General features: G+C 45.5%; 1 protein-coding gene across 4 annotated transcripts in view; it reads left to right on the top strand.

The window, feature by feature from the left end:
- Positions 1-20,569, top strand: part of LOC132392770 (aryl hydrocarbon receptor-like) — a 168,311-nt gene that overhangs the window by 42,575 nt on the left and 105,167 nt on the right. Inside the window, exon 1 of one of the 4 annotated variants that reach the window (XM_059967102.1) lies at positions 8,749-8,767. The exons of the other annotated variants lie outside the window; for them this stretch is intronic. The gene's annotated coding sequence lies outside the window, so the exon portion shown is untranslated. Of the gene's footprint in view, positions 1-8,748; positions 8,768-20,569 lie in introns of those variants that run through there. 4 annotated transcript variants of the gene reach the window in all.

Raw genomic sequence — 20,569 nt, 5'->3', positions numbered from 1 at the left:
CCAAGTCAAACATAACCCAGTCTGATAAAATGGCTTAGAATGTTTTGAAAGAGAAACAGGACTTTCCAGTTTTCCCGAGGTGGGATGTGGTGGGGGTGTGGGTCAAGAAAGGAAGCTCATAGATGGAGCACTTAACAATGATTATTTGTGGTCCGTTTTCTGTGGCATTTTTGATTAGCTTGCCCTGAATAAAAGGTGCTTTAGCTCTGATTTCTTCTCCTTGTCCCCACACCACATCTCTGCTCTCTCACTCTCCTCATTTTTACCCCTCACCTCTGCTAGTTGAACTCCAGGCTTGAGATCTTGGGTGGGCAACTTTCTCCTGGATCCACTGCCTCCTGCGTGATTGTGTTACCAGAATAAAGGAGCGGTTTGTCAAGTTCCTTACCAGCATGTTTGTATTTCAGCGGGTCTTTGACTGCGTTGCACCAGTCTGGAAATAAAGTACCAGTCACACTGGGATACAGCTTAGAATCAGGCCCTTCAGCCCACTGGATCCATGCTATCAACCACTCATTTCCACTCATCCTGCATTCATCTTAGTTTTTCCTCTTCCCATTTGCTCTTAACTGCCACCTCTAATTTTACTACTCATCAATAAACTAGGGACAAATTTACAGTGGCCATTTTACCTACCAACCTTTGGGATGTGGTAGGAAACCAGAGCACTGAGAAGCAACTGTAATTGTCTCTGGGTCTCACAGTGGAAAAAGTTGCAAAATAGCAAAAATGGCAAAAGAAAAATACAGATATATACTATCAGACCTTTTAGGACTACTGCTCCAAAACTCTTCCCACACTCTTTTTCTCTCTTCCCATACCAAAAGAGAACCTCGCACGCACACAAACGCAAACGCAAACGCAAACGCAAACGCAAACACACACACACACACACACACACACACACACACACACACACACACACACACACACACACACACACACACACACACACACACACAGTGAATAACTTCTTCCCCTCTGCCATTAGATTATGAAAGGACACTGAAACCATGAAAACTTATCGCAATACTTTTGCTCTCTTCCACTAATTAATTTTTAAATATATCTATCTTATTGTAATTTATATTTTATGACTTGCTGTTGCAAACAACAAATTTAATAATATACAGCATGTCAGTGATAATAAACCTGATTCTGGCTGCACCATTTTGAAGGGATTATTACTTCACTGTTTTGCTCTTCTTTTGCACCCCTTATTTAACTTTTTGTTTGCGTTTTTGGAGTAAATTGCCATTCCTCAAGTGTATCCATCCTCCTACCCTCAGAGATGCGAAGGGACTAGGTTCCAGATGTCAATTGCTCTGTTCCTGCTCCTGTACAGTAAAACTCTGATCATCCACTGTTGATCATAAGTCTGGCTGACTGGGGTCCCACTGATATGTTTTTTTTAAACTCTGTCCATTGAGGGGAGGTTGGTTTCTGTGATGTGCCAAGCTGTATCCCCAGCTCTCTGCTATTTCTTGTAATCATGGGCAGAACATTTGCCATATCAGGGACATAACATCAGGAGGAATTTAAGGGGTCAGGCAGCATTAATAGAGGGAAATTGGTAGTTGCCATTTTGGGTTGAGGTCTTTCATTTGTCTTTCTTGTGAGTAAATTCAGGTAGGATGCTTTCCATGATGAATCTGTAAGAATTGGTGACAGTTAAAGGGGATGTGCTGAATTTCTTTCCTCTCCTGAGGAAGTAGAGGCACTAGTGAGCTTTCCCGGCTGTGGCATCAACATGGTTGGACCATAGTGGGCTCTTGGTGATGTTCACTCTTGGAACTTGAAGCTCTCAACCCTCTTGCCATCAGTGCTGTTGTTTAAACAGAAGTGTGTGCACTGCCCCTGCCCCCTTCCTGAAGTCAGTGACCAGCTCACTTCTTTTGCTGACTTTGAGGGAAAGGTTGTTGCCATGACACCAAGTTACTGAGCTCCTCATTTCCTTCCTGTAGTCTGGCTCATTGTTATTTGAGAGAAGGCCCATGATGTCATCTGCAACTTGTAGATGAAGTTAGCACAGATTCTGGCTATGCAGTCATGAGTGTGCACGGAGTAACGTAAGGGGCTGAGGACTCAACTTCGTGGAGCAACAGCTTAAAGCAATCATGGTGGAGGTGAGCATTAGTAGATTCAGATTTCAGGGAAACCAAGTGTTAAGTTTAGTATAACACCAAACATGAACTGATTGATGGGATAAATGAAGATAAGGGTGAGAAGGAAGGAATGATAGATATGTACATAATTTCTTTACTTGAGCCAGGGTATTGCATGAGGAGGAATGATGAAGGTTAGGTTGTTGTGAAACATTGCCCAAATTAAGAATGGTTCACCGATGGTCACCTAAACTATAAATGCATATTCACATTTGTTCCTAGTAATATGAGATTGTTTTAGCTATTAGAAGCTAGCTCTTTAAAGATGTATTCATTCCATGAAAAGGTCTAGAATAAAATGTGATGTGAAACTTCATAAATAACAAGAACACTTGGACTTGTGTTTAAGTCTATTCTGTATCTGCAAACCAACAACTCGAAATATTGCAGCAAGCTCCATGGTTACTGCTTACAGATAGGCTGCAGAATAATAGTGAAACAGTTTCCTTCTTTTGTGGCCAACAGTGCACATGCAATTGAAGCTCTTAAACAGGATTTAGGCATCTTCTTCTTAAGTATATTGTATATTTTAGAATGCCTTTTGGCTCCTTTTTAAAAAGGGAAGGGGAAAAATCCTGTGTTACTGGCTTTTTGGAGGACTAATTTTTCATTGAGGTGGACTTTTGGGACTCTATTTGAGGGACAGGAGGTGCAAACACCCAATTTGACAGTCAATTAAAGGCCCAGACAGTAGCAATGAAAAACGGTCTTTGGTGTGTTTCTTGCAGCAGTTTTTGTCTTTGGTGTTCATTTAAATCTTTTAGTCAACATCTACCAGGCACAATGTGGACTGGTTACTTGGCTGAATTACTTGAGCCTAATGGAAGCTTCTTTTATCGTGTGCTCGATGAAGGAAGCAGAAGGTAGAATGACCGGGGCAGGAGGTATCCTTGACCATGTTATCAGCAATTTTTTTTGAGGCTGTGGGAAGTGTAGACAGAGCCCACGCTGGTTTTCATGATGGATTGAGCTGTGTTCAAAACTCTCTGCAATTTCTTGTGTTGGGCAGAGCAATTGTCTCACCAGGCTGTGATGCATCCATATAGGATCAGTGGAAGTTTATCCCCAACTTTCCAGGAGGAATCCCAAATCTGTTGAGGCTGGTTTGACCATCTCGGACATCCCATGTAGATGATATAAGCTACCCAGCACAGGACCTTCGGATGTGTCAGGTTCAGCCCTCTGCTGTATAGCCACTGATAGGGAAAGTCTGCAAATCCAAATAACCCATGGTGCTGTTCTACGTTATAGCACGGACCGTACTTCAAAGTTACTTCATTGGTCGTAAAGCAATGGGGTGGGGGACGTGTCTCATGATGAGGAGTTCTGTAGTGTAGCACCTTTCTTCTGCACTCAATGTTGCATCTATTTGTCCTGTGTTGGGATGTATTTCGTGGATAGGAGCCAGAGCTGGGAGGTGGTGTGCCTTGCTGAGAGTGCAGTGAAAAGAGTTACCGCTGGGTCAAATCATTGCAATGCAAGCTGAACCTCTCTCTGGTCTGCTGTCATGAGGTATTTTCCCAGGTTCAGATTATCAGCCATAAGGAGTTAAAATCTGCAAAGTAGCTTTCTGGAATGAGCCAAGGGCAGTGGAAGCAGATGGACTGTTCTTGCCATGTGGTCAAACGAACGGAGGCTGCATTTTGTGAACCTGTCCTTGCGGTTCTGTCTACTGGTTCCTGCCCAGCGGTGGCGACCAGAGCAGTTGAGAGTGGACACAGTGAGGTCTGCTAGACCTGAGGTCATTTCCAAATAAGAAGCTGTTTATTTGGTTAAGTAGAAATGGCAAGATATGTGGAACCAACAGCCTGTGACCTGCAATAACCTGAGATTAGTGTTTACCTGACCTGGTTTTGAGCTGGTCTGGTTAGGGGAGAACATAGAAAGTTACATGAGTCACAAATACAGTGGAAGAACAGTAAAGTAATGCTGCCTGTAGCCTTTACAGTTGACACAGGCCAGCTAGATGAGCCTGAGTGAACAAAATCAAAACACAGTAGTCCAACTGTGGTGAACTATGTGCCTGTCTGGACACGCCCCCTGCTGAATGCTCCTGTGGCTCCTCCCACAGGCCCCTGTATAAAGGAGATCTGAGGCCTGATGCTCGGCCTCAGTCTCCAGGACATAGTATGATGGACACTTACTCCTGGTTCCTTCTTCCAGTCAATAAAAGCCGATATCTCGCCTTACGTCTCAGTGTGAGTTATTGATGGTGCATCAATTTTATTGATTGGAAGTTTTAAAACATGGAAACCGTTTTGCGTCCGGACCGGTTGGATTTGGACCCTCAAGACACTGACGCAGCTCTCGCTTTTGAACACTGGCTTGCATGCTTCCAATCGTACTTGGAGGAGGTTCGTGCAACTGAACCCGCTGTTATGCACAGAATTCTACTCTCTAGGGTCACCCCCAAAGTTTACTCCATTATCCGGGACCTGCCGACCTACGATGGGGCACTGGACGCCCTCAAAAGACAGTACCTGCGGCCGGTGAACACCGTCTACGCAAGACATCGTTTAGCTACCTGGCATCAGCGGCCTGGCGAATCGTGCGCCGAGTTTCTCCGAGCACTACAGACACTCGTCCGAGCTTGCGACTGCAAGACGCTCACGGCAGAACAGCATGCGGAGCTGCTGGTGTGAGACGCTTTTGTGACGGGACTGAGGTCAGTGTACATGCGCCAGCGGCTGCTGGAAAACGCCGACCTTACCTTAAGCTCGGCGATGGAGAAGGCCAACGCTCTGGAAGCTGCGCTGCACTACGCCGATGCTGTCCAGTCGCGCGATTCCCCGCTGGTTCCGTGGACACCTCAGACCCACCACCGCCGGCTCCCGCGAGCGAATTCGCCAACGCCGCTGCCAGTCGCGATTCCACGAGCTCCCCAAACCCGACCACAGCGGCAGCCCGTCGGAAGCCTGTGCTTTGTTCTTTCTGTGGCCATAAAAAACACCCTCGACAACGCTGTCCAGCACGAGAAGCAACCTGCTCCAGCTGTGGAAAGCGGGGCCATTTCGCCAAGGTCTGTAAGTCTCAACCTTGAGCGGAGTGCAGCGCTGCGGGTGAAACGTGGGGGCCGCCATCTTGCATGTCCGGATGTGGACGGCCATTTTTGTCGGCGTCAGCACGCCCCGCCCCAACCCTCGGATGCTTACCGGGTACCCCGGATGTGGGCGGCCATCTTTGTCGACGTCAGCATGCCCCGCCCCCGGCCCTCCGATGCTTACCGGGTACCCCGACGGCGATTCAACTCTGGCCACTGTAACTCTCGACCAAAGCGCCCCACACCAGCTTGCAAGGTCCATGATGGACATCCGGGTGGAGGGGCACAGGACTAGATGCCTGTTTGACACGGGCAGCACTGGGAGTTTTATTCACCCGGACACAGTGCAACGCTGCGGACTTGCAACGCGGCCGGTAAGTCGGAGGTTCCATTTGGCTACTGGGTCGCAGTCCGCAGACATCCGGGTGGGTTGTGTAGCGACTTTGGTGGTGCAAGGCACAGAATTGTGCGCTACTGGTCATGCCTAAACTGTGTGCACCTGTGCTATTGGGGCTGGACTTCCAGAGCCATCTCGAAAGTGTGACTATGGTATATGACGGGCCCCTCCCACCACTCACTGTCAGGAATCCTCAGTTTCGTGGGACTTCTTCACAAACCCCGCTACTGACCACACACACACACGGGCACACACATCCCATCCAGCACCAGGCCGACAGCTGCGCTACCGACACCACTTGCAGCCTCTCCACTCTCAAGGTCCCTCCCCCACCGCTGTTCGCCAACCTGACCCCGCCCGTAAACCAGTGGCAACTAAAAGCAGGAGGTACAGCGCGGGGGACAGGGCCTTCATTCAGTCGGAGGTGCAGCAGCTGCTCAGGGAGGGGATCATTGAGCCAAGCACAAGCCCTTGGAGGGCCCAGGTGGTTGTTGTTCGGACTGGGCAGAAAAATAGGATGGTGGTGGACTATAGTCAAACCATCAATAAGTTCACGCAGCTTGACGCGTACCCACTACCCCGCATCGCGGATATGGTCAACCAGATTGCTCAGTACAAGGTGTACTCGACAATAGATCTGAAATCCGCTTATCACCAGCTCCCCATCTGCCCAGAGGACCGCCCCTACACCGCCTTCGAGGCAGGCGGCAGGCTCTATCACTTCTTGCGCGTCCCTTTCGGTGTCACGAATGGTGTCTCTGTCTTCCAGAGGGAAATGGACCGGATGGTGGACCAGTACCAACTGAAGGCCACATTTCCCTATCTGGATAACATCACCATCTGTGGTCACGACAGGCCAGATCACGACGCCAACCTCCAACGATTTCTCCAAGTGGCCGCAGCTCTGAACCTTACTTATAACAGGGACAAGTGTGTGTTTGGAACCACCCGCCTTGCTATACTTGGGTATGTCGTGGAAAACGGGGTTATTGGCCCTGATCCCGAACGTATGCGCCCCCTGTTAGAACTCCCTCTTCCCACCACCCTCAAAGCCCTCAGGTGGTGCCTGGGCTTCTCTTCCTATTACGCCCAATGGGTCCCCCATTACGCAGACAAGGCCCGCCCCCTGGTCAAGTCTACCACTTTTCCCCTCTCTGCTGAGGCCTGCGCGGCCTTCAGCTGCATTAAAGGGGACATTGCCAAAGCTACGATGCATGCGGTGGACGAGACCGCTCCCTTCCAAGTGGAGTGTGACGCCTCCGATTTTGCTCTGGCTGCTACCCTCAATCAGGAAGGCAGACCAGTAGCATTCTTTTCTCGCACCCTCCAAGGCTCCGAAATTCGGCACTCCGCGGTGGAGAAAGAAGCCCAGGCCATAGTGGAGGCTGTTAGGCACTGGAGATGCTATCTCACCGGCAAAAGGTTCACCTTGCTGACCAACCAGTGCTCGGTTGCGTTCCTGTTCAGCAACCAACAGCGGGGCAAAATCAAAAATGATAAGATTTTGCAGTGGAGAATAGAACTCTCCACCTACACCTATGATATCCTGTACCGGCTTGGCAGACTCAATGAGCCCCCTGATGCCCTATCCCGGGGAACATGTGCTAGCACACAGCTCGACCAGCTGTACACCCTTCATGCACAACTTTGCCATCCGGGGGTCACCCGATTTTACCATTTTGTGAAAGCTCGGAACCTGCCATACTCTTTGGAGGACATCAGGATGATGACCAGGGACTGCCAAATTTGCGCTGAGTGCAAACCGCACTTCTACCGTCCTGACACGGCACAACTTGTCAAGGCCACCCGCCCTTTTGAACGACTGAGTGTTGACTTTAAGGGCCCCCTTCCCTCCACTGACCGCAATGTCTATTTTCTCAGTGTTATCGACGAGTACTCACGATTCCCCTTTGCCATCCCCTGCCCCGACACCACTGCCACATCCGTCATAAAAACCCTGCGCCAGCTCTTCACTCTGTTCGGGTATCCCTGCTATATCCACAGCGATAGAGGGTCCTCCTTTATGAGTGAGGAACTGCGCCAGTACTTGCTAGCTAGGGGCATTGCTACCAGTCGGACCATGAGTTATAATGAGGGTAATGGCCAGGTGGAGCGAGAGAATGCCACAGTGTGGAAGGCCACACTTTTAGCCCTTAAGTCAAAAGGGTTGCCGGTCTCTCGATGGCAGGAGGTCCTCCCTGAGGCACTGCGCTCTATCCGCTCTCTGTTATGTACGTCCACCAATGCCACCCCTCACGAACGCCTATTCTCTTTTCCCAGGAAGTCTGTCACTGGGACCACCCTACTAGTTTGGCTGACGTCCCCGGGGCCAGTGCTGCTCCGGAAACATGTGAGGAGCAATAAATACTCCCCGCTGGTAGAGAGGGTTCACCTTCTAAATGCGAACCCCCAGTATGCTTACGTGGTCTTACCTGATGGGCGGGAGGACACGGTCTCCATCTGCGACCTGGCACCCGCAGGTGCAGCAGACCACTACCCTGAACACTCTCCGGTAACTATGAACCCTGCACCAGAGGTGACACCGGCTCACCAGGCCCTACACAGACTCCTCACGACACTTGTATACCGGGCGTTTCGTACGCATTTATACCAGGCGCCTCGCACATGCGTGAGGGATCACCGGCGCCTAGTGGGCAGGAACAAGCGCAACCTCCGTCCCCTGTGCAATCACCAATGTCGTCGGCATCCATGCGATCACAGCCGGTGCTATGTAGATCGCAGCGACAGATTCGACCACCTGATAGACTTGACTTGTAAGAAACTTTGCCACATGGGGACTCTTTCAAACAAAGGGGGGGGGGTGAATGTGGTGAACTATGTGCCTGTCTGGACATGCCCCCTGCTGACTGCTCCTGTGGCTCCTCCCACAGGCCCCTGTATAAAGGCGATTGAAGCCTGAGCCCGGCCTCTCAGTCTCCAGGATGTAGTATGATGGACACTCACTCCTGGTTCCTTCTTCCAGTCAATAAAAGTCGATATCTCGCCTTACGTCTCAGTGTGAGTTATTGATGGTGCATCACCAACCTGATGAGAAATAGGATGAGAATGGAGGATTTTGGCTGAACAAGCTTCAGAAACTCTGGGACCAACCATCGCGGAAGTGGTTGACCATGTCAGAAACTTGGAGATTACGTTGAGCATAAGGTATTTGTCAGCTAATACAGATTCTCCTTGTGCCTAACCAATCATTGTAGTTACAAAGCAACAAGATAACATCTGTTGAATTCTTTGTTGTGTTTTTCATTTTCTTTTGCTGAAACAAACATGGGCCAGGTGATAGCATCTTGCAGAGATTCTCCTTGCGATAAAGAAGTGAACGGCTGGCCTTGTAATCTTTGACATCCCCTCTCACTCCCCTCCTTGTGGTAAATTGTCTTGTGTAACATTTGTACGGATCAATTTATTACAACAGTGCCCTTAGGTTGTACAAAGCGAGACAATAAACAGGTGCAGAATAAAATGTCGCAGAGAAAGTGCAGTACTGGGAGACAAAAAGCTGCAATGTAGGTTGTAATGACAAGATTCCATCTTTCCATACTAGGAAATGGTTCAATAATCTTAAACAGCAGGATCAAAGCGATCCTTGAGTCTGGTGGTACGCAGTTTCAGGCTCCTGTATCTTCTGCCCAATGGGGGGTGGGCAAAGAAAGACTGTCTGGGGTGAGCGGCATCTTTGATTTATGCTGGCTGCTTGCCATTCTGACTAACTTGCACTTCTGCTATTTGGTATGAGCCTCCATCACTCAATTGTCTTCCCTTTTGTATTTATTTCACCTACTTCAAGATTGCCCAGGCCAAGTAAGCTTGAAAAGAAGGGGGAACAATGAAGATTAACAGCGCCGGCTTGAGGGGCTATACCACTCAACCCATTGAATTGCATTACAAACTCACCACTCACTTGGCCCTCCCTGTTTCTTCCTCTTCCCTCCCCACTCTGAAGTACAGCCGTGGTTGTTTTCCATTGAAAAAAGACTGAAGCTGGATCTGGTAGTGATGTCCAACATAACGAGAGGTAGTAGATAGTAAGAAACCTTGCCCCATGGGGCTAGTATCTAAAATCAGAGGGTGTAGATTAAGATGAGGAGTAACAGGATTGGAGGGGGAACTGTTTTATCTGGAGGGTGGTTGTGTTCTAGAAAGCACTGCGTTTAAGAAGCATTTGGACATCCCCTTGAACCGCCAAGGCAGAGCAGGTTACAGATCAAGTGTTGGTATTTGGGCTTAGTATGAATAGGTACTTGAGGGTTAGTAAGGATATGGTGGCCTGTTTCTGTGTTCTATGCCGGCTGCTCTTGGTATCTATGTGTTCAAACCAAAGCTGTTGTGGTTCTCTGGGGAAAGGTGATTACGAGCTGCCTGGCCTGCTGCGTTCCACCAGCATTTTGTGTGTGTTGCTTGAATTTCCAGCACCTGCAGATTTCCTCATGATTACGATGTGATGTTTTTATCGGCAGACATCAGAAACCTGGGTATGGAAGTTTATAATTGGAAAGATTTACCCAGAATGTAGGCAGACAAACCCATTCCATCACGTTACCAACAGCTCCCCTATGGCTTTGCTGTTAAAAGCTCAGCAAGTTGATAACAAAAGTAGTGGCTGATCCCCATTTAGGTTTTCAGTGAATTGGATCGTCTCATAGAAACATAAGTAAAACGATGTCATTTAAGTGAGAAATCATTGGCCAAGGTAGCAGGAGAGTTTCCCCACTGATTCCATTTTCTCATATCCCTGTGTCTGTCTAAGAGATTACCATTTAATGTCTTGGCAAAGCGTCATCTCTGACAGTGCAACAGTCCTTCAGTACTCTTGCAGTGTAATGTCAGCCTGCTGCTAGTTCTAATGTCACTGGACTGGAGCAGCACAGTGGTTAGTGTAATGCTTAGCAACCGTAAGATGGGGGTTCGATTCCCACTGCTGTCTGCAAGGTCTCCCTGTGACTGGTTGGGTATTCTGGTCTCCCCTACATTCTGAAGACATATGAGTAGTGGGCATGCTGTGTTGGTCCTGGAGGCATGGCGGACTGCCCAGCACAGTCCTCACTGACGAGACCCAAACAAATTACCTGCTTCATTGCATGTACTGCAATGTCGTTATGGGCCTAGACCAGGCATGGGCAAACTATGGCCCGTGGGCCATATGCGGCCCGTTAAGCTTTTTAATCTGGCCCGCAGAACTTGATGAAATTATATTAATAAACCTTGTTAACGTTTTTTCCCAGCAATTCTGGCGTTTTCCCAATAGATGACGCACTCTATATACATTGACCTTTGTCGAGGTGCAGCGTATTACTCCACATTTGCGCTTTACTTTGTAACCTTGTGGCGACCTATTTCCTGGCACATCCGAACTGGCTCACAATTAGCCAACGTTCCGGCTAAGGGAGATAGCCTGCGGGGATTTGCGAGCACAGAGCTTTGGAGCCTCTGCGCCACGGGGGGCAGGTTGAGGGATGCTTAAAAGTGAGGCTGGGGATTTCGAATAAAGTTTTTTCCTTCGACTGCAGTTACCGACTCCGTGTCATAATTTTAGCGCTGCGTGTAGCACACCGCTACAACCTCTCACCCCTTCTGTAAAGATGAGTGGAGCTAAGAAAAGAAAAGTGGATAGAGAATGTCGGGTGTTTAATAAGGAGTGGACAACTAAATATCTTTTTACCGAACACAGATCAACTGCTGTATGCCTGATATGCCAAGAGACTGTGGCAGTTTTTAAAGAATATAATATCAGCCGTCACTTTGCCACAAAACATGCCAACTATGCTAGCGACCAGTCAACGAAAGAACGGGAAGCTAATGCTCAGAGGTTGGCAGCTAATTTACAGGCTCAACAAAATTTTTTTCACCGTCAAACTGCCATTCATGAGTCAAGTACCAAGGCGAGTTTTATGCTGTCATTCAAATTAGCAAAGGCCAGCAAGCCTCTGTCTGAAGGCGAGTTTTTAAAAGAATGTATGGTGGAGACAGCAGGTGTATTGTGTCCGGAGAGCAAAGACAAATTTGAAAATATCAGTTTATCACGCAGGACAGTGACTTGCCGTGTGGAACTGATAGATGAAGATATAACCAGCGACTTAAATAAAAAGACAAAGTCGTTCACGTTATATTCATTAGCACTGGATGAAAGCAACAATGTAAAAGACACTGCTCAGCTCCTCATTTTTATCCGAGGAATTAACAATACTTTTGAAATAACGGAGGAGTTTTTGACAATGGAGTCTCTGAAAGGAAAAACATGGGGAGAGGACTTGTATGACCGGGTGTCTGCTGTCATCGAAAACATGAAGCTCCCTTGGAGTAAACTTATCAACGTCACCACAGATGGATCTCCTAATTTGACGGGGAAAAATGTCGGCCTGCTGAGGAGAATACAGAATAAAGTGAAAGATGAAAATCCTGACCAGGATTTTATTTTCCTTCACTGCATCATCCACCAGGAATCTCTATGTAAATCGGTATTACAGCTGAATCATGCTGTGAATCCAGTCGTAAAACTTGTCAACTTTATACGTGCAAGGGAACTTCAGCACTGTCAGTTCATCACGTTCCTGGAGGAAACTGATGCGGATCACCAGGACCTACTTTATCACTCCTGTGTCCGCTGGTTAAGTTTGGGCAAAGTTTTTCAACGAGTATGGGAGCTCAAAGAGGAGATCGGTGCATTTTTGGAGTTACTGAGGAAGGCCGGCGAATTTCCTGAGCTGAGCAACAAGAGCTGGCTTTGTGACTTTGCGTTTGCTGTGGATATCTTTTCACACATGAATGAACTGAATGTGAAGCTACAGGGAAGGATCAGTTTGTGCATGACATGTACACAAACGTGAAAGCCTTTAAATCCAAGCTGGCTTTTTTCTCCAGGCAAATTTCAAATAAAGTTATTCACTCATTTTCCCACACTAGCCACGCTGTAAGAGGCCGGCGCAAATGTGAAAAAATACAGCGAGTCACTGGATGCGCTGCACAGAGAATTCTGCCGTCGCTTTTCTGATTTTGAAAAAATTGACAAGTCACTTCAGTTGGTGGCCTGTCCCCTGTCACAAGATCCTGAAACAGCACCAGAGGAGCTACAGCTGGAACTGATCGACCTTCAGTCTGACCCCGTCTTAAAAGAGAAGTTCAACTCTCTTAAACTGAATGACTTTTATGCTTCACTTGGTAAAGAGGTGTTTCCAAACCTCCGGAGGACGGCGCAGAAGATGCTGGCGTTGTTCGGCTCGACCTATTTGTGTGAACAGGCGTTCAGCGTCATGAACATCAACAAAGCCAGCCACAGATCCAAGTTAACTGACCAACACCTCAGATCCATCCTGAGAATCGCCACAAAACTAAATCCAGACTTTGATGCGCTGGCTAAAAAGGGAGACCAACAACACTGTTCGCACTGAAATTAAAAATAAGTTTCTTCGTTGTGGTATGTAAAAAATGCATTTGAAAATATTTTTCTCAATAAGCCTTACATGTTACATGTCATTTCTGTTAAGTGATGGATATGAGTAGTGCGCAGGTGCACGTACGTTCTCAAAATAAAAAATGCGCTCCGCATACTGGCGCGCTCTCATTGTTCTGTCATTGTGCGGGTCGTTGTTGAGTTTTGGCACAGGGGACAATTGAATAAGAAGGAGCAGGACAAGTAGACCTGCATCTCCTACCGTTTTTGAAATAAAGACAGTCAGGAGGAGAGTGATGATGATAATATCTTGAAGGATTACAGAATTTTCAGTGCTTTAAGATAATAACTGTTACTATTAAAAAAGCTGTATTTTATTCATTTAATTTTCAGTGTTTTAAAAGTCATTTCAATAAATAGCTAAATACCATGGGACTTCAAAGACAGATATTTTGTTGTAATGCATTTGTTCATTTTCAATTGAAATTAAAGCACACGTTTTCTACATATCCCATGATATTTTATTTTCTCTTATGAGGTGTATTACCAAAACACTCCGTCCATCTGCTCCTGGTCCGGCCCCCCCTGTCAAATTTTAGAACCCTTTGTGGCCCTCAAGTCAAAAAGTTTGCCCAACCCTGGCCTAGACTAACTGTTGTTGAACGTCAATTGTCCTGGCCCCAGAAACAGTCACAGCACACTCATCGTCAACTCCTAAGGATGCGCATTTGAAATTAATGATTAGCTCTGTTTGTAGCAGCACACAAAATGAAAAAGGAACTCAGGTCAGGTAGTGTCCATGGAGAGGAACATTTCAGACCAAGCCTTCATTAGAATGGCTGTGCATTTCCAACATCTGCAAAATATCTTGAGTTTAGCGCCATTTGTCAGGTAATGTCCATCTCCCACAAGGGAAGTTTCATTCATCCCCTTGACATTCAGTGGTATTACCTCCACTGAGATGCAAGTGTGGACATATCAGAGGTCAGCGTAGATCAGAAACTTAACTGAAACTACACACCAGTACCACGGCTAACAGGACAGATCAAGAGGCTGTGTGTTCTATGGTGAGTCATTTGTTTCCTGACATCCAAAAACATTCCACCAACCGCGTTTACAGCATACTGATCCTGTTTACTAAGTATGCCCGCAGAGAAAGGAATCTCAGGGTTGTATGTGGTGACATGTAAACCCTCTGATAATAAATTTGACTTTGAACAAGTCAATAACTTTCCAGCTACCTTTGTGTGGCTCCCACTCTATCGGCATAATTTTGACAGCCTGCAGGGCAAAAGGTCTGCTTGATAGACATGCTAAAGAATTGTCGTGTGATATAAGCACAGGAGCAAGCCCTTCTGTCCAGTCTATCTATGCTGATCAAGGTTCTTACCTGAACTAGTCTCGTTTGCCCCATATCCTTGTAAACTTTTCACTTCCAAACATCTTTTGCAACCTCAACCACCTCCTGTGACAGTTCTTTCCACATAGCCTCTACCCACTGTCTTCCATCTCCATAACCATGAGTGGTACAAAGTGACTGCAGTGTGTGCAATCTGCAAAAGGAACTAAAGTTACTTGGCTGAGCTGCCCTGCCTGCACCTTCTAAACCCAGCACCCTACCACAGAGACTGCAGGCCCATTAGGATCGGAATCAGATTTACTATCACTGATCTGTTGTGACATTTTTGTACAGGGTATTATGTAAAATATATTATAAATTACAATAAGGAATACAGAGAATAGAAAAATCAAGTACATAAGTAGTACAAAAGAGAGCAAAGATAGTGAGGTAGTATTCATGGATTCATGGGCCATTCAGAAACCTGATGGCAGAGGAGAAGAAGCTGTTCCTAAAATGTTGTGTGTAGTCTTCAGGCTCCTCTGATGAGGACAAGTCCTGAGTGGTGGGGGTATTTAATGATGTATTCTGCCTTCTGAAGATGTCCTCTATGTTGGGGAGGCTTATAGGTGCGCCACCACCTTCTGGTTCCCCTCCAACACATGTTCTATTCTGATCAGATGTGAATAGTTCAGTTTTACTTGTGTTTCCATGAACCCGGTCCAATTCCACCTACTTCACTGAAAACCATTACAGGCATCGTCAACCACGTCAGCAGCACATTCTGAGAATGTGACAGGATGCTGTAGAGATGCTTGTCTGCTCCTTCCTGCATGCCATCGAATTGCACAGAATCTCTGTAAGGAGGCACTGGGACTTGTTTGGAACCTGCAGTGTTTACTTACCCAGTGGGAAGTTGGGGAGAGAGCCCGAATGAAGTTCTGTGGCTATGTTGAGATGCTTTGGTCTGGGTCTCCTTTTTCATGCAGTCAGACAATTGTAAGCAGTCTGTCGCAAGCATACCTCAGCAGACCAAGCATTGGAATGTAGATAGTGATCAGAAGCAGCTAGGTTTTCAAAATACCTCCCCAGTGCAAAGAGTTAACTCTTATGAATGCCTGAATGGATGTTTACTCTGTCTGGGATTGGTTAATAACTCCAGACAGATGTGAAGGGACGTTGTTCGAGCTGATGTTTAGTGGTTACTCCTGGTTTAATACTGAGATTGGCAGGTTGCCAGATTCTTACTAGAGAGTAGCTGTAGAGGGTGCCTGGTGATCATTAGCTTCAGAGTCAAAGAGGCATATTTTTAGGAAGGAAACTAGCCAAAAGCTTTCTACGTGCTTACAAGTTCCAGCATGCCCACACATTAGCTGATTGAGAGGTTGAAGAGGCTGTCATTTCAGTGAAGGAGCTGGAAAGGGTCTGTTCGTACCCACTTGCTCTCATCTGAACAACTCACTTCATCGCCAGTTATAGAAACAATTACGTCATTCTCCCATGACATTATTGACCAAGTCAAAAGGACTGGCTTTATAATGATTGGTTGTTTCCCACACATTACAAGCCAGAACAGAGGAGGGGGGAGGGTCTCATTGTTCAAAGGCAGACCAGATTAGAGCAGTTGCTTAATTTCCCCCTAACTTGGAAACTAAATTTCTATTTTACAATATAATGGTGCTGTTGTGGGCCATCAGGACTCTGTTCCTGTAACTCCATCTATAGCAAAGGTTTAGTACATCAAACAGCTAATGTTGTAACTTGAAGCTGCAATCCCAAGATTTCCTGGGATGGCTGAGTGCCATTTTCGACCACTGACACACCTTCCAGCTCCGCCTGCCTGGAGGAAGCTAACTCAAGTGAGGGAAGGCCAAGACTGGTGACCACCTGGTGCTCTTGGGAATGAAGCCAAGGATTGCCTGTTACCTGGATGAGTTTATTTCAAGCCCATTTTAGTCTTCTGTAGTTTGTAATCTGTCTGACAATGCTGCTTCCTGAAGTTTGTCAACTCTCTTGTGGCTGAGTATTTTTAACTTGTAATTGAATCCAGATGTAGCCATCTGTGTGCTACTTTTATGTGGTTAACAACCAAGGTTAACTGGCAACACTATGTCAAGGCCAAGTCTCTGATTGAAGCCTAGTATCAAGCTTGCGTGTTACTTTAATCTTTATTTCACTACCATGAAGGTGTGCCACTTGGTAACATCAGATAAGTAGAATAATCTGAGACAGTAATGTGCAGTGATGATAGTTGACCAGGCTTGCTATAATTGGATTGTTGAATTTATCTTTTGAAATTATTTTTGATTTCTGTATAATCACTTGTCACACTGCATCAAGCAAACAACCTTGTGTCAAGAACTGAAGTCTACCCTGCTTTAAATTATTGCATTCACTTGGCAGAAATGTAAATGCAGAAATGAAGATTTTGAGCATCTCTTCCAGTTTGAGCTGTCTTTTCCCCTCAGCCATGACTCAGACCTCAGGAGCCATCTGAGGAGAGTGGTAAAGAGGCTGCTTGGTGAGGGTTTGTACAAGGCGAGATGCTCGGCTCCATTGGTGGTTGTTTTATTGTGAGAGCACCTTATCCCTTGAGGATGATACACAAGTGAACTCCTGTTACGGTGTGGGGAAAGCTAATGGAATCAACACACTTTTAATCCTGCCGACAAACCGGGAAGCCTGGTATGGTGTTAAATGTTCTGTTGTAGCAGTGGAATGATTATGTTATTAGTAACTATAAGAACAAGATTTCTACTGTTTACAACCTTTGGCTAGCAGATGAATGTTAAAATAATGCTTTCATTCTTAAACATTTGAATCTATATTTATACCTACAGTGTGGAGCAACCCTACTGCCCAACTGATTCATGCCAATCAAGATTCTCATCTCCATTCACTTGAATTTGACCCATATCCCTTAAAACCTTTCCTATTCATTTCAAAGTCAAAGTAAATTTATTATTAAAGTGGTATATGTCACCACATACTATCTTGAGATTAATTTAAAGAGAGAAAAAAATAATTTATGCAAAACTATACATACAAAACTAGACAAACAATGTGCAAAAAAAAAAGATCAAATTGTGCAAATTTAAAAAAAAAATCTAAATAATACTGAGAACATGAGATGTTAAGTCCTTGAAAGTGGTCCATAGGTTGTGGAATCAGTTCAAAGTTAATGTGATCCTGAATTGTTCAGAGGGTGATGGTTGAAGTTAATAACTGTTCTGAACCTGGAGGTGTGGTACCCGAGGCTGTTGTACCTCCTGACTGATTGGTATTATTGTGAAGAGAGCATGGTCTGGATGGTGGGGGTCCTTCATAATGCATGCTGCTTTCTTGTGGCAGCACTTCTTGTAAATGTGTAACTGTCCCAAGTATTTCTGGAATTTCATTTCATTTATTGACCACTCTGAATGAAAAGATTGCTCCTGAGATTCCTAGTAACTCTCACCCTTCTCACCTTGAACCTGTGCCCTCTAGATCTTGACTTGGGAGGAAAAGACCATGCCCATACTGCTAAAGATTTCCTGCGCCTCTGTAACATCATTCCTCATTCTTCAAAGGACTGCCCCATCCTGAACCATCTCTCTTCATAATACAGTCCCTTGAGTCTTGGCAACATACTCATGGAAATCTTCTGCACTTGTTCTTCTAAAGACATTTATCAATTCACAAATACTTTGCTTCCAAAAATACCCCACTTGCCCCACAATGTCTGAAATGGTCCTGAGTATAAAAAGTCATCGGGAGGCTTAAAACACAAACTCTGCCACTTTCCAGAAAGTCTGTATGAAAGTTTGAGTTGAGGTTTAACTTAACACTGTGAATCCTCAGTGTTGCAGATTTTGTAGGCTGGCAAAAATACACACTCAGGCCAACAAATACTTTATTGGGTCTTTAATTCCTTTATCTGCTTTTGATGTTTTAGTGCAGAAAAAGGGTATCAAAATAAAAATGTCAAAAGGAATTTAAGAAAACACAGTTGCTGCTGTTACAATCTCAGTTTAAATTTGGTCCACACCCTAGTGTATCAATTAATTGTACATGCAGTGTGAATAATAAATAAAATATACAGAATCAATATGGTAGTGGCAATTCTGAAAAACAATACAAACACCATTAGAATCCCAGCAACCCTGTATCTTATACAAAACATCAAAAATATCAATAAATGCATCTAAGAGATATACTGACTTTCGCACAGACATGCTTAACTTCCAAACACACGGGCTAGGCTGCAGTGAGTTCTCCTTGCTCGCACTACGTGAGCAGGGATTAACATTTTCATTTGGTCATGAGACAATAAAGTAAGACAAAAATAAACTTCTACAAAAACGTTTACATTATATTACCTTGTAGTTACATTCCTAAAAAGACTAACCTACTAGGCCAATAAGGAACTTCATGCAACCATGCTATTCAGCGCCGATAACTGACTCATGAAAATCTAGAGCATCCACGTGTAGAACATGTCAAATTACCGATATTCCAGATTTACAAACAAGTATAAATGAATATACATGGATATTATCAAATATTATTCACCCTTCCTCACCGTACGACTAGCATTCAATGTTCTTTCCAGAACATTGTAGCTTTTTCTACTTCACTTGTGCATAATGGCATCACAGTTTTTGCCTAAAGGCGCAGGCACCTCTTTTAGCATTACCAAGGTGAATACATAAGTGCACTTTAACAGTAAAAATGATATTCATCGGTCACTTGGTGATACAGAAATTGAGGCCCAAGTATATGTTGATTTAAAGGTACTGAGCAAACTCCCCCATTCCACTCAGAGGGACAGAACGGGTGTTTGAAACAGGTGGATGATAAGATTATGAATGACTGAACTATCAGAAGTTGCCAGGTCCCATTTGGTCATTCCTTTCTTATGCAATAGTTTGTATTTGTTTGTACCAACTTCCTTTTGCCAATAATGGCTTGCCTCTGTAGAGTGATGCAGCTTGTAGAGTTCCTGCCTCACAGCACCAGATATCCGTGTTCGGTCCTGACCTCTGGTGTTGAATATACAGAGTTTGGAAGTTCTCCTTGTGAGAGTGCGGGCTTCCCCCCCAGTCTTCCAGTTTCCAACATGCCTCAACGATGTGGGTCGGTAGGTTAATTCACCACTGCAGCTTGTCTCTCATGTGTTCCTGGAGAGAGCTGAAGGGACCATGGGGAGAATTTTAAAATATTAATTTAATGTAGGATTAATGTAACTAGATGGTTGAAGATCAGTATGGACTTAGCATAACATGCATATTGCATTAGAATGAGGTGTTTAATAAAACACTTTGAACCCTGCAGAACTGCATGGACCTTTGATCAGACATTTCGAAAGCACTCATTTCTATACAGCTGTCAGACATGATTTGCTTCTGAATCACAGCCTTGCTCTTGTAAACAGTTGTAGTTAGTTTCAGGTCAGGCTTGGGACAAGGAGAAACAGGAACTGCAGTAAATGTCTAAATTCAGGGAGTTGTTGGACCACTGTCAAGAATGCAGCACTTCCAGGCTGAGCCCGATGTTTCGAGTAACTGAACGTGAACTTGCTGCTTTTGCCATTTCACCATGCAGAGAGCAGCCTTCAGTCTGCCGGCCCACAGCCGGCCCCGCCTCAAACCTTGTTACAGGCTGATGCAGATCTTAAAAGAATTTCCTTCCATTCTTTACCTCATCATTCAAATAAATATTTACAAGTATACAGCAAACCAGGTTCTCCAGTGATTAGAATTAAGCAATATCATTAAAGAGAGATTGAGCCACCTAATAATTCAAATAATATTGCCAATTAAAAGCAATAAGGTGTGGAATAGTGGCATCTGTGGAGAGTTATAAGTTAGCAATTCAGGGATACAGGTGGTTTATTTCACAATATCATTTACCCGTCAGTGATTTCCAGATGGGTCCTAGTTATGAGGTCCGATGCAAGTCACCTTCAGAACTTGGGGATTGGTCAGTGGATCCTTTAGCTGGAGGCCGTGGAGACCCCAGAGACCATGGGGATTCCATGGAAAGAAATCATTACAACCCTGTGGGTACAGAAAGCAATTGGAGTTCTGAAGGGTTTGCCGAGCCGAGGTTTCATTTGGGCTGAAGTGCCCTGCCCTAAAGTGAAGGGTTATGAATAACAAGTGACAGCTTTCAATGCCCAAGGTTACTGCAGGTGTGGCCAGTCTATCACGAGTCCACCCAGATCCATGTGGGTGTGTGCTGC

The sequence above is a fragment of the Hypanus sabinus genome, chromosome 4 (genome assembly GCF_030144855.1).
Source record: "Hypanus sabinus isolate sHypSab1 chromosome 4, sHypSab1.hap1, whole genome shotgun sequence".
Lineage (NCBI taxonomy): Eukaryota > Metazoa > Chordata > Chondrichthyes > Myliobatiformes > Dasyatidae > Hypanus > Hypanus sabinus.
This window is presented reverse-complemented; position numbering and strand designations above follow the sequence as displayed.